Below are 12,802 nucleotides of genomic sequence, written 5' to 3'. Positions count from 1 at the left end.
GCTAAAGGAGTCATGAAAGACGAGAGGGAAAAAAATAAAAATATCCCCCTAACTCACCTACCACTGAGGTAGAGGTAGGTGGTCAAACATCTGAACCTGACGAGGAAGAGATATTGCCTGATATTCTTAATCCACATGACCATCCTGAACTCCTAAGTTTATTGGTTGATGGTGGTCCTGATGGGGTTGAGTTTAGTAAGGGTCAACGTGAGTGCCCATCTTTTGGAGGCCTAAGGAGACAGGCCTGCTCCCAGCTTGAGGGTGAACCACCTGGGAAGCACAGGATTTATTGGGAAGGTGGGCTCCTCTACAGTGAGTCCTCAGAGTCTACAGAACGAGACCATAGGAGGTTGGTGGTTCCCCTTCATGTAAGACCCTTCTTCTTGCAGCTGGCACATGAAGTTCCCCTTGCCGGTCACGTTGGCATCAAGAGAACCAAGCAAAGGTTAGCCATGCACTTCTACTGGCCAAAGATGGGGGTGCAAGTAGAAGGTCACTGCAGGAGTTGTGCCACATGCCAGTTATCTGGGAAAAGTGGCACAGCAATCCAATCTCCTCTGGTACCACTCCCTGTTGTGGGTGTGCCATTTGAAAGGGTAGGGATTGACATAGTTGGGCCCCTTGACCCTCAAACATCCTCAGGCAATAGGTTTATCCTAGTGTTGGCCAATCATGCCACCAGGTATCCAGAGGCCATCCCATTAAAGACTGACTGCCAAGTCAGTTGCAAAAGCCTTACTTGGCATTTCCCTAGGGTTGGGTTCGCTAATGAAGCTGTGTCTGATAGGGGCAGCAACTTTATGTCCAAGTACATGCAATCCATGTGGAAGAAGTGTGGGGTTACTTACAAGTTTTCCTCAGCATATCACCCCCAAACAAATGGTTTAGCTGAGAGGTTCAATAGAACCCTCAAAAACATGGTGGGGCTCTGGAAGAGTCCCAGAGGAGAAAATGGGATATCCTTTCACCATGCTTGTTGTTTGCCTACAGAAAGGTACCTCAAGAGGGGGTTGGCTTTGGCCCCTTTGAGCTTCTTTTTGGTCACCCTGTAAGGGGACCCTTGGCTATAGTCAAGGAGGGGTGGGAGATGCCTACTCCCCCTATCACTACCAATGTAGTAGACTATGTGCTAGTTCTAAGGAAGAGAATGGTTCTTCTGATGGCTCAGTCTAGTGACATGTTCAAGGCTAGGCAAGCTCTGATGAAACACTGGTATGACCAGAAGGCTTCCCTTATTAACTTCACACCAGGCCAGCAAGTCCTGATCATGAACCCTATAAGGCCTAGAGTTTTACATGATAGATGGTCAGGCCCTTACTCAATAATGGAGTCACTGGGTGAGGTTAACTATTTAGTGGACCTTGGAAGGGTTGAACAAGCTCAGAAAGCGTTCCATGTAAAAAGGCTGAAGGCTTTCATACCAAGAGTTGACATAGCTGCACTGCTGTTGGCTTCAGATGTAGAGGAGGAAGAGTCAGAACCTCTTCCTGATCTGTTCTAGGCCAGTCCTTCAGACAGCCCCATTGAGGGTGTCCAAGTTACCCCCACCTGACTTCTGTTCAGCAAGATGAGGCGAGACGTTTACTGAGACAATTCTCCCCCTTTTGTTCCTGGTTTGACACCTTGGTGCAAACATGATATTGACACAGGAGATAGTGTGCCTACCAAATGTAGGGCATACAGAATGTCAGATAAGGTGAGATCTTACATCAAGACGGAGGTCAACAAGATGCTAGAACATGGGGTGATTCAACCCTCCAGTCATCCTTGGTTCAGTCCTGTGGTTCTGGTTCCAAAAGCTGGATCCCCTGAGTTGAGGTTGTGTGTGGATTACAAGGCTCTGAATGATGTCACCAAGACAGATAAATAATTTAGCATTTATATAGTGCTACGAACCCTCAGGTATCTAAGCGCTGCTTATTATTACCCACGGTGTGTGGTGCTCATTTATCGACCTCGGAAGGATGAAAGGCTGAGTTTGGCCCTGCCGGGATTCGAACCTGCATTAGCAAGTTCTGCACGGATGTCAAAGCGAGCGCTCTACTTGCTGTGCCACTTGACCGGCTTATGCACACCCCTTACCTAGAACTGATGAGCTGGTGGATACTTTGGGTGCCTCCAAGTACTTTAGCACATTCAACCTCACGGCAGGGTATTGGCAAATAGCCCTAGCAGAACATGCCAAGGAGAAGACCGCATTCTCAACTCGAGAATACCTTTGCCAGTTCAGGCTAATGTCCTTTGGGTTGAAAAATGCACCTGCCACTATTCAGAGGCTTGTGAATCATGTCCTTAATGGGTTGGATGAATTCAGTCTAGCGTATCTGGATGATATAGCAGTTTTCAGTGGTGCCACCTTGGAGGATCATGTGACACCTTAGAATTGTAGCCGAGGCGGTAAGCATTGCTCATTAGAAGCTCCTGACTCTGGGACAACATCAGCCGCATTATCACCGGCAAATGCAACCCCAGTACTGCTCCGAGTGACTCATCTGGGCCAGCGCCACACTCAGAGCCCAGAAACATTGTGAACACTGCCACAGAGCCCGCGAAGTGCCAGTCAGCTGGCCTGAACCCTCTCAAGCGGATGACAAGTGGGGGCGTAAGAACAGGCGCTTACCCGCACAAGCCAGAGCCCAGCGAGCAACATGGAAAGCCTGACATCCGCAAAGGTGCGAAGGGGGATGGCCCGACAACTGAAGCAGCGCCCAGCAGCCTAAAGCAGCCTCCTGACTTGCCACCGGCGGGTGCCCCATCTCCCGGTGAGTCATAGCCCTGACCAACTCCTACAGTCTGCCCATGCATGGCGGGCGCACAGCAGGGCATGCAGCGAGGAATGTGGAGCACCGACATGCGGTGAAACGCATAGGGAGGGAGGAGGCCCATGCCCCCGCAGCAACTTTCATGGAGGAACGGGCCTCCCGCGGGTGGGAGCTGACACCTAACTAGACACAGGGCACAGACTGAAACAGGCCATTCTGGCGTACTGAGAGCGGCCCTCCCAGTGCGGTAGCTGAGCCCCCATCAACCCTTCCTCTTGGCCCCAAGCCACCTTAACAAGGCCGCCGGCGCTTTCATCAAGAGCGTAGGGTGATTGCATAACTCTGTCCTCCGGCTGAGATTCCAAAGGCAGGCCCCTCCTAATAGAGTGCGGCTGGGATGAATCATCACAAAAGGTGACTGGCTGTTGGATAAACCAGGACACTCAGCTCCACCCCAGCGCCCCGAGTCAGCCTTTCCAGCCCTGTGTCCACTGAGGGTTCAGAGTGTTGTGCGCCAGGCAGATACAGAGCACAGCCTAATCCGCTGCACCGGACCTCTCCCGGGCCAAATCCATCCAAAGCCTGGGGTAACCACAGCATGGCCTACTGCAGAGGGCCTGTGAGCACCTACCCTAACCAGGCACAGCGCCTACTAGGGACAAAGTAATCATACGGGCATTGGGGCCCAGAAGCAACGCAGGACACCTAAGTTCACTTGGGACCGCCTCGAGAACACCTGCATGGGAAGGGTCGGGCCTTCCCCCACCAAAATGCCTGGATAGCAGAGCCCCTCACGGACGCCCAATCCCACCAAATTAGGCGGTTTGGCACGCAGGCTCCAGGCAACTCCTACTGCTGCACACTCAAAGAACATCACCGAATCAAGCAGCCCCGGCGGCCCTCAACGGAAGCAGCCCCAGTACCACACAACAACTTTCTCTGGGAAACGATGGCGAAGAGTGAAAAAATACAAAACAGACAGGCATCTCCACCATGCAGGTTCATCCTCTCTCTGACAAAATGAGAAGGGCTGAGCACATTGAGGTGGAGCTGACTGGGGAGGGCGCGAAGGCGGACTGCTCCACTGCCCCCCAAGCAGTTACGAAATCAGACCTCTAGGACCTATTAACAGCAATGAAGCGCACGGAAGAAGTCATGAAGAAAATCTCCAGGCTGGATAAACGCATCACTGAAGTGGAGGACAGAACGGCGGAATTAGAAAACAAACTTTTGTGAGCAAGCATTTGAGCTCGGAGAAGGGGCGAATAGACTCGGCGCTCGGGGCACGATGCAAGGCCCTAGAGCTTAAACAAGAAGATGTGGAGAACCGCTTCAGACGGACTAACTTCCGGCTTCGGGGCATCCCCATCTCGGTTACGGATGCTGAACCAACAGACTTCATGAAAGATCCCTTCCGCTTCATCTTAACCCTCCCAGACAGCGCACCGCTGGAGATCGACAGAGTGAACTGCACTAGGTCCAGACAGGCCTTCTTCACTCCCCCGGACGTGCTGGAAAGGGTGCACTTTTATAGGGTTAAAGAGGAAATTATGCAGGAGGCAGGGCACACTAAGCAGATTCAGTTCAGGGATGCATCTATTCTACTATTCCAAGACCTGGCAAACACCACCCTTCTGAAAAGAAAAGTGCTGAAGCACTTCACACAGTGGCTGAGAGAGCGGAAGGTTCCATACCGCTGGGGCTTCCCTATATCACTGAATTTCAACTGGGAGGGCAAGCATTGGCGGGTGCACAATCCAGGAGAGGCGCAAAACGTCCTGAGCGCCGAGGAGGCGAGCAAAGATGGCATGAAAGGAGGAGTCTACCCGAGCACACAGAGCGCAGCTGCCGCTGGCTGGTCACGATTGCAACGCAGGAGAAGCATGCAAGGCCCTCCTTCGAAAACTAAGAAGCCGGATAAGGACTGATCAGGGCTTTCGGACCGCCGAGATGCGCAAGGAGCTTGCTCCGCTGCCCACTCTGCAACTGACTTTTCGCCAAAATCTGAGGGGCATACTCTGGACGGGGGCCCCGAGACCCCCGGAATAGGACAGCGTGCCCTACCTGGCCCACTCTAGATAAATCTCAAGTCCCAAATTTCCGCAGGACTCGCTGAAGATTTCACAGGGGACTGGCGGGCCCACAACAAGAACAGAACAGTCGCTCGAGTTCTATAAGTTGCCAAAAGCTACACGAGGGGCCCGCTGGCCCCCCATTAGGGTCGGTGTCGAGCGGCTACCCCGTTGGTTGAGGGCTGGTCGCAACACTGTTAGTTGTGGGGGGGTTGCTGGGGGAGGGTAATAGAGGGGGGGAGCCGGGACTGGGGAGAGTTAAAAGGGGTTTCTGAGTACAAAGGCGAACCAACACAACAAAACATCAACTATACCGGGAAATGCATGGGCAGTCGACTGCTTCATACCAAGGGTTTCCACGGAGCACCGGAGCACAGAGCGGGGGTGAGAGTTCCATTGAGGGGAAAGCACAAGGAGACCAATGCCAACTGATGGAAGCAGGGAACTCGGTTCCTGACATGGAATGTGCAGGGTCTCAACTTCCCGGGAAGAGGAAGTTGGTGGAGCGCAGGTTGGCTCAGTTGTCCGCGGATGTGGTGTACCTCCATGAGACCCACCTCCTGCATGTGGACGAGAAACGATTCAGCTTCGGCAAGTTTAATAAACGGTTCTTCGCCTCTGTGGGGGGAAAAAAGAGATGTTTTGCTCTCCTATTGAGTGAGAACATCCCCCTGGCGCGGATCGTTGTGAAGCGGGACCCCATGGGCAATTTCTGTGGTTAAGGGATATCTCCTCGAGCAGCCACTAACATTGGTCTCCATCTACTGTCCAAACACGGCACAAGAGCGGTTCCTCCACAACATTATTCCAACCATCCTGGCACTCGTGGAGTGTCACCTTTTAATCAGAGGGGACTTTAACTTGGTCCCTGACCCACAAATAGACTAATCTCTCCCCCCAACAAAAGAACATTTCACCCAGGCCATTGGGTTGGCAGAATTCTTGAAGGCAACGGGTACCGTGGACATCTGGCGGATGGGGGCTCCCAGGACTTCACCTTTTATTCACACGTGCATAAAGGCTTCTCTAGGATCAACCTTCTGCTGTCGCCTAGCGTCCTCTTTCCCTGTCTTGAGAAAGTGCAAAATCTCCCAAGGGTTCTAGCGGACCATACCCCTGTGTCCACAGTTTTGCAAATTCAGTGTCTCCCATCCCCCCACCCCCGAAAGCCATGGAAGCTTCAGGACCCCATATTATCAGATCCTGCGATCAAGCAGGAGCTAGCCAATACTCTTATACACTATTTTAGGGAGAACGGGACAGGGGACACCATGAAGCCAGTGGTGCAAGTAGTTTCTGATCACCGCTGCTGCAGAACAGCAGCGAAGCGGGCTACTCCAACAAACGATACTAGAAAAACAGGTAGAGGAGCTAGAAAGCAACTTCAAAAAGCGCCAATCTGTCAAGGGGGACAGGGACCTTAAAAAGGCCAACAATGCGTAGGAGATGCACTTAGCAGATAAGTCGGCAAAAGCAATGGCATACACCGAGCAATATTATTACGTAAATGGCAACAAGGCGAACCACATGCTCTCCTACAAATTAAAAAAGATAAATATGAGAAACTATATCCCAAAGCTTAAGGGGGCTGAGGGAGTCCTCCGATACTCGGAGGAAGAGAAAATGGGAATATTACTGAACCACCACAGAGGGATTACAGCAGGGCCCCCCACAACCACGGAGGCTCAAACATTATACCTGGGATCCATTCGCAGTACTCCACGTACGGTCCGGATGGAGGCCCTGAAGCTTCCAATTACCGTAGAAGAAACTAGGAAGGCAATTGAGTCTCTCAAGTCTACTGCTCCGGGACCCGACGGGTTCACGGTGTGATTTTACAGGGTATTCTCGCACATCCTCGACCCCCAGCTGTCCACTCTTTTCAACTCCTTTCATATAGAGGACGGGATCACCCCATCCATGAACAAAACATCAACAGTCATTATTCCTAAACCAGGCAAGGATCCCGAACAATGCACCTCAGAGGCCAATCACCCTAATGACTAACAATGCCAAGATCTTTTCCAAGATCCTGGCTACCAGGTTGTGTAGGGTTCTCCCTGATTTAATACATTCGGAGCAAACGTGTTTTATTCCCGTGCGCAGTACCCAAAACAACATTTGGTGCACCATCAACCTAATTGAAAGTGCCTCTAGGCTTAACTCAGAACTAGCTGTCATATCCCTTGATGCGCATAAAGCTTTTGATCTGCTGGACTGGGGGTACATTAACCAAACGGATTCGGCCCAACTTCACAAAATGGGTAATGGCTAATTATCAACACCCAACCACCTCCCTCAGGATAAACGGCACTAGCTCGGCTAAGATTGAAATCTCCAGGGGCACCCGCCAAGGCTGTCCCCTATTGCCACTGATATTCGCTCTGTCCATGGATCCGTTTGCCAAAAAAATGCAGGAGAATGTAGACATATAAGGCCTAAAAGTGGGGGTCACACCTATAAAGCTGCGCTCTACGTGGACGACGTCCTAGTCACCTTAACTCTGGTGGACAGCTCAATGGATGCCCTATGGCGGGAAATCAAGGCTTTTGGCAACGCATCTGGCTTTAGGGTCAATTATTCAAAATCTGCAGCCCTGGCAATAAACATCCCACGCAATCAAAGATCTGCCTTGGCAGAGAAACACTGAGTACCCCGGGCAAAATCGAGTATCAGTTACTTGGGGGGTACAAATCCCAAACAAAATAGAAGGGATATACCGAGCCAATTTCCCTTAACTATTTAGCGAACTCCACAAAGACTTGGAACGTTGGCATAGTCAGGAGGTTTCCTGGCTGGGAAGAGTGGCAGCAGCGAAAATGAATATCGTGCCAAGGCTGATCTACCACTGCGCAGCCCCGCCCGTCCACATCCTGGAGGGGGACCTTCAGAAATTGCAGAGTAGAATATTTAAGTTTGTTTGGGGGCTGGGGGGAACTAGACATAGCAAAAAGTATAATGATGCGAAGCACAGCCACGGGAGGACTGGGCGTCTCTGACGTACTTAGATACCACAAAGCAGCAGAACTATCGCACGTATTCTCGTGAGCAGCCACCATTTACCAACCCTGCTTGAAATAAATTGAGGAGGCTTGGAGCTCTGCTCCGGCAGATGCACTTCCACATCTCCCAGAGCGCGGCCTCACACGGAACCCAGGCCCATTAACCTCTATCAAAAATACAATTCAAAGCTGGAGGACCGCGGCCTGCAGGTGGGGCTGCAGGGGTACACTGGGGCCCCTAACCCCAATATGGAACAACCCAGAATTCTCCCCTAGCCTGCACCAGCATAGTTTCAACAGCTGGAAGGAAATTATAAGTTACTCACCATAGTGACTAACGTACTCTTAGTCCATAGCCCCATTTCCTCCATGCTGCATGGGCGTCCCTTCCAAGGGACGAGATACGGAACCTTTTTCACCAGAAAAAACCTTCTTCCCCTTTCAATTTAGAGGTGCGCAGGGGCGCGGCCCAGGGAGCATGCACTGCCTTGACTCCGCCCTCCGGCTCCAAACCTCAGTACCCATTGACACGTCGACAATAGATTTAACATTGCCTAATGACACAGGTATTATTTGGGGGGAGGATGGTGGGACGTATGGAGGAAAGGGGACTATGGACTAAGAGTACGTTAGTCACTACAGTGAGTAACTTATAATTACTCTTATGTGCCATGCCCTTTCCTCCATACTGTATAGGCGATTACCACTGATTGTAGCCCCAGGGTGGAGAGGAGATCCTCCTTAAGCAAATAGGTGTTCCTGAGAACCGCCTGTCCGAAAACCGCATCAGATCTAGAGCCAGCATCCAAACAGTAATGCTTGCAAAAAGCTGAGGGAGAGGCCCAAGTGGCCGCCTTGCTTATGACTTGCCAAGGGACATGGCGCAGGAATGCGATGGCCGTTGCCTTGGCCCTGACTGCGTGGGCATGCATGTTGACCGGGAGCGGCTTGTGTTGGCCCTCGTACGCTTTTTATTTTTAACAACTTTATTTATGTTTGCACACAGGTTATACACATACATTTGTAACAATCTTTTAAGTGGTCATACAACTTACACCAATTAGCTGTCTTCTGTAGTCCGGCATACCTGTTCTGTTAGTTCTGTCAAGTATTGTTTATACCTCACCCATATGTTCTTGGGTTTGGAGGGGGGCAGGACTGAGTCAATATACAGTTCCTCATTATCATTAGCCCACATCATGTCTTTGTTCCAGTCTTCTTTGGTTGGCGGTTGAGCATTTTTCCACCTCATCAATATGGCCCTTTTGGCTATCAATAAGCTCAAGTTTAACAATCTGCGCCAAGTAGGGTTCATTTTGCCCACCGCCCCTAGCATGCATAGACGCGGGGACCATACTATTGGTTGATCTGCCATCATATCCAGCACTCCGCAGACCTCAGACCAATATTGTTTCAGTTCTGTACAATCCCATAGCATATGAAATATATTAGCATTTTCACCATGGCATCTAGGGTAGGTGCCGGGCATGGAGGGATATATTTTCTTGAGCTTTGCCGGGGAGTAATATGTCCTATGTGTTATCTTATAGTGAATCAGCTTAAATCTCAAATTACATGTTATCTGTTTGGTTAGTGAGCATATCAGGGACCATTTCTCATCTTCTATCAGTTGCCCTAAATCTTGCTCCCACCCGCTCTTGGCTGCATGGGCCACCCTCGGCCGTGTCTGTATTATAATTTTATACAAAGCAGATGTTATTTTCTGAGTCCCCCCAGTATATATGTAGCCTAGAGCCATATTGGCTTCGGGTTCATTCGGGAATGATGGAAACATGAGGCGTGCCATGTCTGCCACTTGGTCATATTGTTGCTTATACGCATTCGTGTTTCCCACTATGTTTCTGATGTCTCCCCAGGGTATAAAGTTTTTGTCCGGGAATAGCTGTCCCCATTGTGTATCACCTCTCGTGGTCCAGTGCTTTGCCACGTCACTATCAATGGATAGAGGTGTATGTGGGTCGCCCCAAATAGGCATGCTCGGATGGTATAACTTACTGGCATCAAAGATGTCTGTGATTTTTGACCATGCTGTGATCGAAACCTTGGTGGGGTGTATCGTGTTGTAAAGCTTGGGAGTAGGTCTAGTCAGCTTCTGCAGTGCCAACACCGACTCACGCTCCCCTGCAGGGGGCGGTTTGGGGGGCCCGGGTTGATGAAGGATGTGGCCCAACCTGTTGCATAGTGCGCCTGCGCAGCGAGATAGTATAATTCCATGTCATTGCCATCAGCCCACCCCTGGGATACTTGTCGGTCAGGACCCTCCAGCTTAACCTTGGATGTCCACCCCAGACGAAAGCTATGCAGGCACTATTGATTTAGGAAAACACAGCACGTCCCAGCCACACTGGCACTGTACTAAACAGGTAGAAGAGTTTTGGTAGTATTATCATTTTAATCAGCGCTATCATCCCCATCAATGATATGGGTAGAGCGCTCCATCGCTTCATTTTGATGCATAGTGTTTCTATCAGAGTACTGTAATTCAGGGAGCGGGACAGTAGGGCAGTCCTAGCTATGTGAGCGCCTAGATATGTGATATGAACCGGGCTCCATATGAGGCCATGTAGGTTCCAGGGCTGTACTGTGCTGTCAGTCAGGGGGAATATCTCCGACTTATTGGGGTTAAGGCGTAAACCTGAGTATTCGCCGAACTCCTCCACTACAGCCAGCACCTTACCGAGCGTGTGGTCTGGGTTTTTAAGGTATAATAGGATGTCGTCTGCATACAAAGTTATTATTTGTGGTTTACCATCGACCCGGATCCCGAATGTGCTGTAGCGTGATCTAAGAATGTCCGCGAGTGGTTCTATGACTAAAGCAAAGAGGAGCGGAGATAGCGGGCAGCCCTGCCTTGTGCCTCCCATCAATTCTAATATATCTGCAAATGATCCGTTGACTCTAATCCTTGCTTGGGGTCATGTGTATAAGATTTTTATCCATTTAATATATTGTGGGCCGAACCCATAATTGCACAGTACCCCGAAGAGAAAGGGCCAGGAGACTGTGTTGAATGCTTTCCGCATGTCTAGGGAGACCGCTATTCCTTGGGTCTCAGAGGGCATGGCATCGCCTTATATTAGTTGCTGTGGACCTGCCCATTATAAACCCTGCTTGATCCTCGTGAACCATGTATGGCATCAACGGTGTAAGCCTAAGAGCTAGGATCTTCACTAGGATCTTAGCATCTGTGTTTATTAAGGATAGCGGTCGATATGACCCGCAATCCTCTGGGGGTTTCCCTGATTTAAGCAGAAGCGTAATTATTGCTTCTCTTGTGGTCTCTGGGAGCTCCCCTTTTTGTATTGCCTCCATCCACACTCCGTATAATCTAGGTGCTAGTAGGTGACTAAATTCTTTATAAAACTCAGCTCCCAGCCCATCCGTGCCCGGGGATTTCCCATTGGGGAGTGCCTTTATTGCTTCAATAATCTCCGCTTCAGTGATGGCTCCTCTAACATTTCTCTTGTGGCTTCTGCGATAAGGGTTGTGGGAACTCGGGAGAAATAATTTTCTATTTCGGATTCTGTAACTGCGCTCTGTGGGGAGTATACGTTTTCGTAGAATGTGTAGAATGTATCTTTCAATTTCACCTGGTCTGTGGTTACTGTACCAGCGGCTGTGAGTATGCAGGGGATGGTCGTAGGGCCCCGTTCACCATGCACCGCTCTGGCCAATAATCTCCTGGGACGTTCCCCCTCCCCGTATCTCCGCGCCGCCACAGGTCTGTCAAAGTATCGGACCTCCTGGTCTGCCGCTTCCGTGTATTCCTCAAGCTTGGTCTTGATTTCCAAGCTGAGTTGGGGTGACGATGTGAGCGCATACTGGGATTGTAGAGCTGCTTAGTGTCTCTAAACGGGTCAGTCTGCCCCTAATATCTTTCATGATTCCTCCTTTTATGGATATCGAGTGACCTCTGATGCATACTTTAAACGCCTGCCATAATATAGCTTGGGTTGAGACCGAGTTTTCGTTTATATCATAATATTCTTGTATGTATTGTTCCATTGAGTTTTTGTAAACCAGGTCTCTTAGTGCTGTAGGCTTAAATCGCCATAGGGGACGGACGTTCATGTGGCCTATCGGGGATTCTCCATGTTAGTTGTATCGGGGCGTGGTCTGAGTACGTCCTAGGGTGGATGCGGGAGTCAACGACCCACGCCATGCTCCCTGCGTATCAGCCATAGGTCTATTCTGGAATGCATATCGTGAACCGAGGAGTAGTATGTATATTCTCTCTCACCCGGGTGCAATGCCCTCCAAGCATCACTCAGATTCAGGTCTGACATATGCGTAAGTTTTGACTGCGCTGCTTTTGTTAACGTTCTGAATTGTGTCGAGGTGCGATCAAGTTGTACATTCAAGATGGTGTTAAAGTCCCCCCCCGCAAATCACTTGGGCCATTGGAAAGCATGCCAATTTCTCAAAGATCGAGGTGTAGAAATCTGGTTGATCAGTATTTGGACCGTAGATATTAAGGAAGACTATTTCTTTATCATAGAGGTTACCATGAAGCAACACATATCTCCCTTCTGGATCGCATTCGACTTTTATAAATTGAAAGAGTAATGTTTTGTGTAGCAATAGCGCGACACCCCTAGCGCGTCTGGAGTATGTTGTGAAATATTGAAAGGCCCCCCAGTTGGGTATCAATTGTGCGGTCTGACTAGGGCCCATATGCGTTTCCTGCAGGAAGATGACCTTAGCAGATTGCCTGTTGAGGTATGCCATTATCTTTCTTTGCTTTATCTTGGAACCGAGACCCCTTATATTCCAGCTGAACAAATTGATATCGTCCCTACCTTTGTTACCCATTGTCTAAGAAGTAGTTGTTTATGTCTGTGCCCCAATATTCATCCATTGTGTGCTGTAGCGCCTTTGTGCTTACCACCTGTGTGCTTTTACTTTTATCAACTTCCATTGCATAACAAACCCCCAACAACCCCCA

The 12,802-nt window shown here is 50.0% G+C and overlaps 1 protein-coding gene across 5 annotated transcripts in view; it reads right to left on the bottom strand.

The window, feature by feature from the left end:
• Positions 1 to 12,802, bottom strand: part of GK (glycerol kinase) — a 2,191,429-nt gene that overhangs the window by 1,166,818 nt on the left and 1,011,809 nt on the right. The gene's annotated exons all lie outside the window — the stretch shown is intronic.

The sequence above is a fragment of the Ambystoma mexicanum genome, chromosome 7p (assembly GCF_040938575.1).
Source record: "Ambystoma mexicanum isolate Mex_15411 chromosome 7p, UKY_AmexF1_1, whole genome shotgun sequence".
NCBI lineage: Eukaryota > Metazoa > Chordata > Amphibia > Caudata > Ambystomatidae > Ambystoma > Ambystoma mexicanum.
The sequence above is the reverse complement of the archived record's forward strand: the minus strand, read 5'-3'. Positions and strand labels throughout refer to the sequence as shown.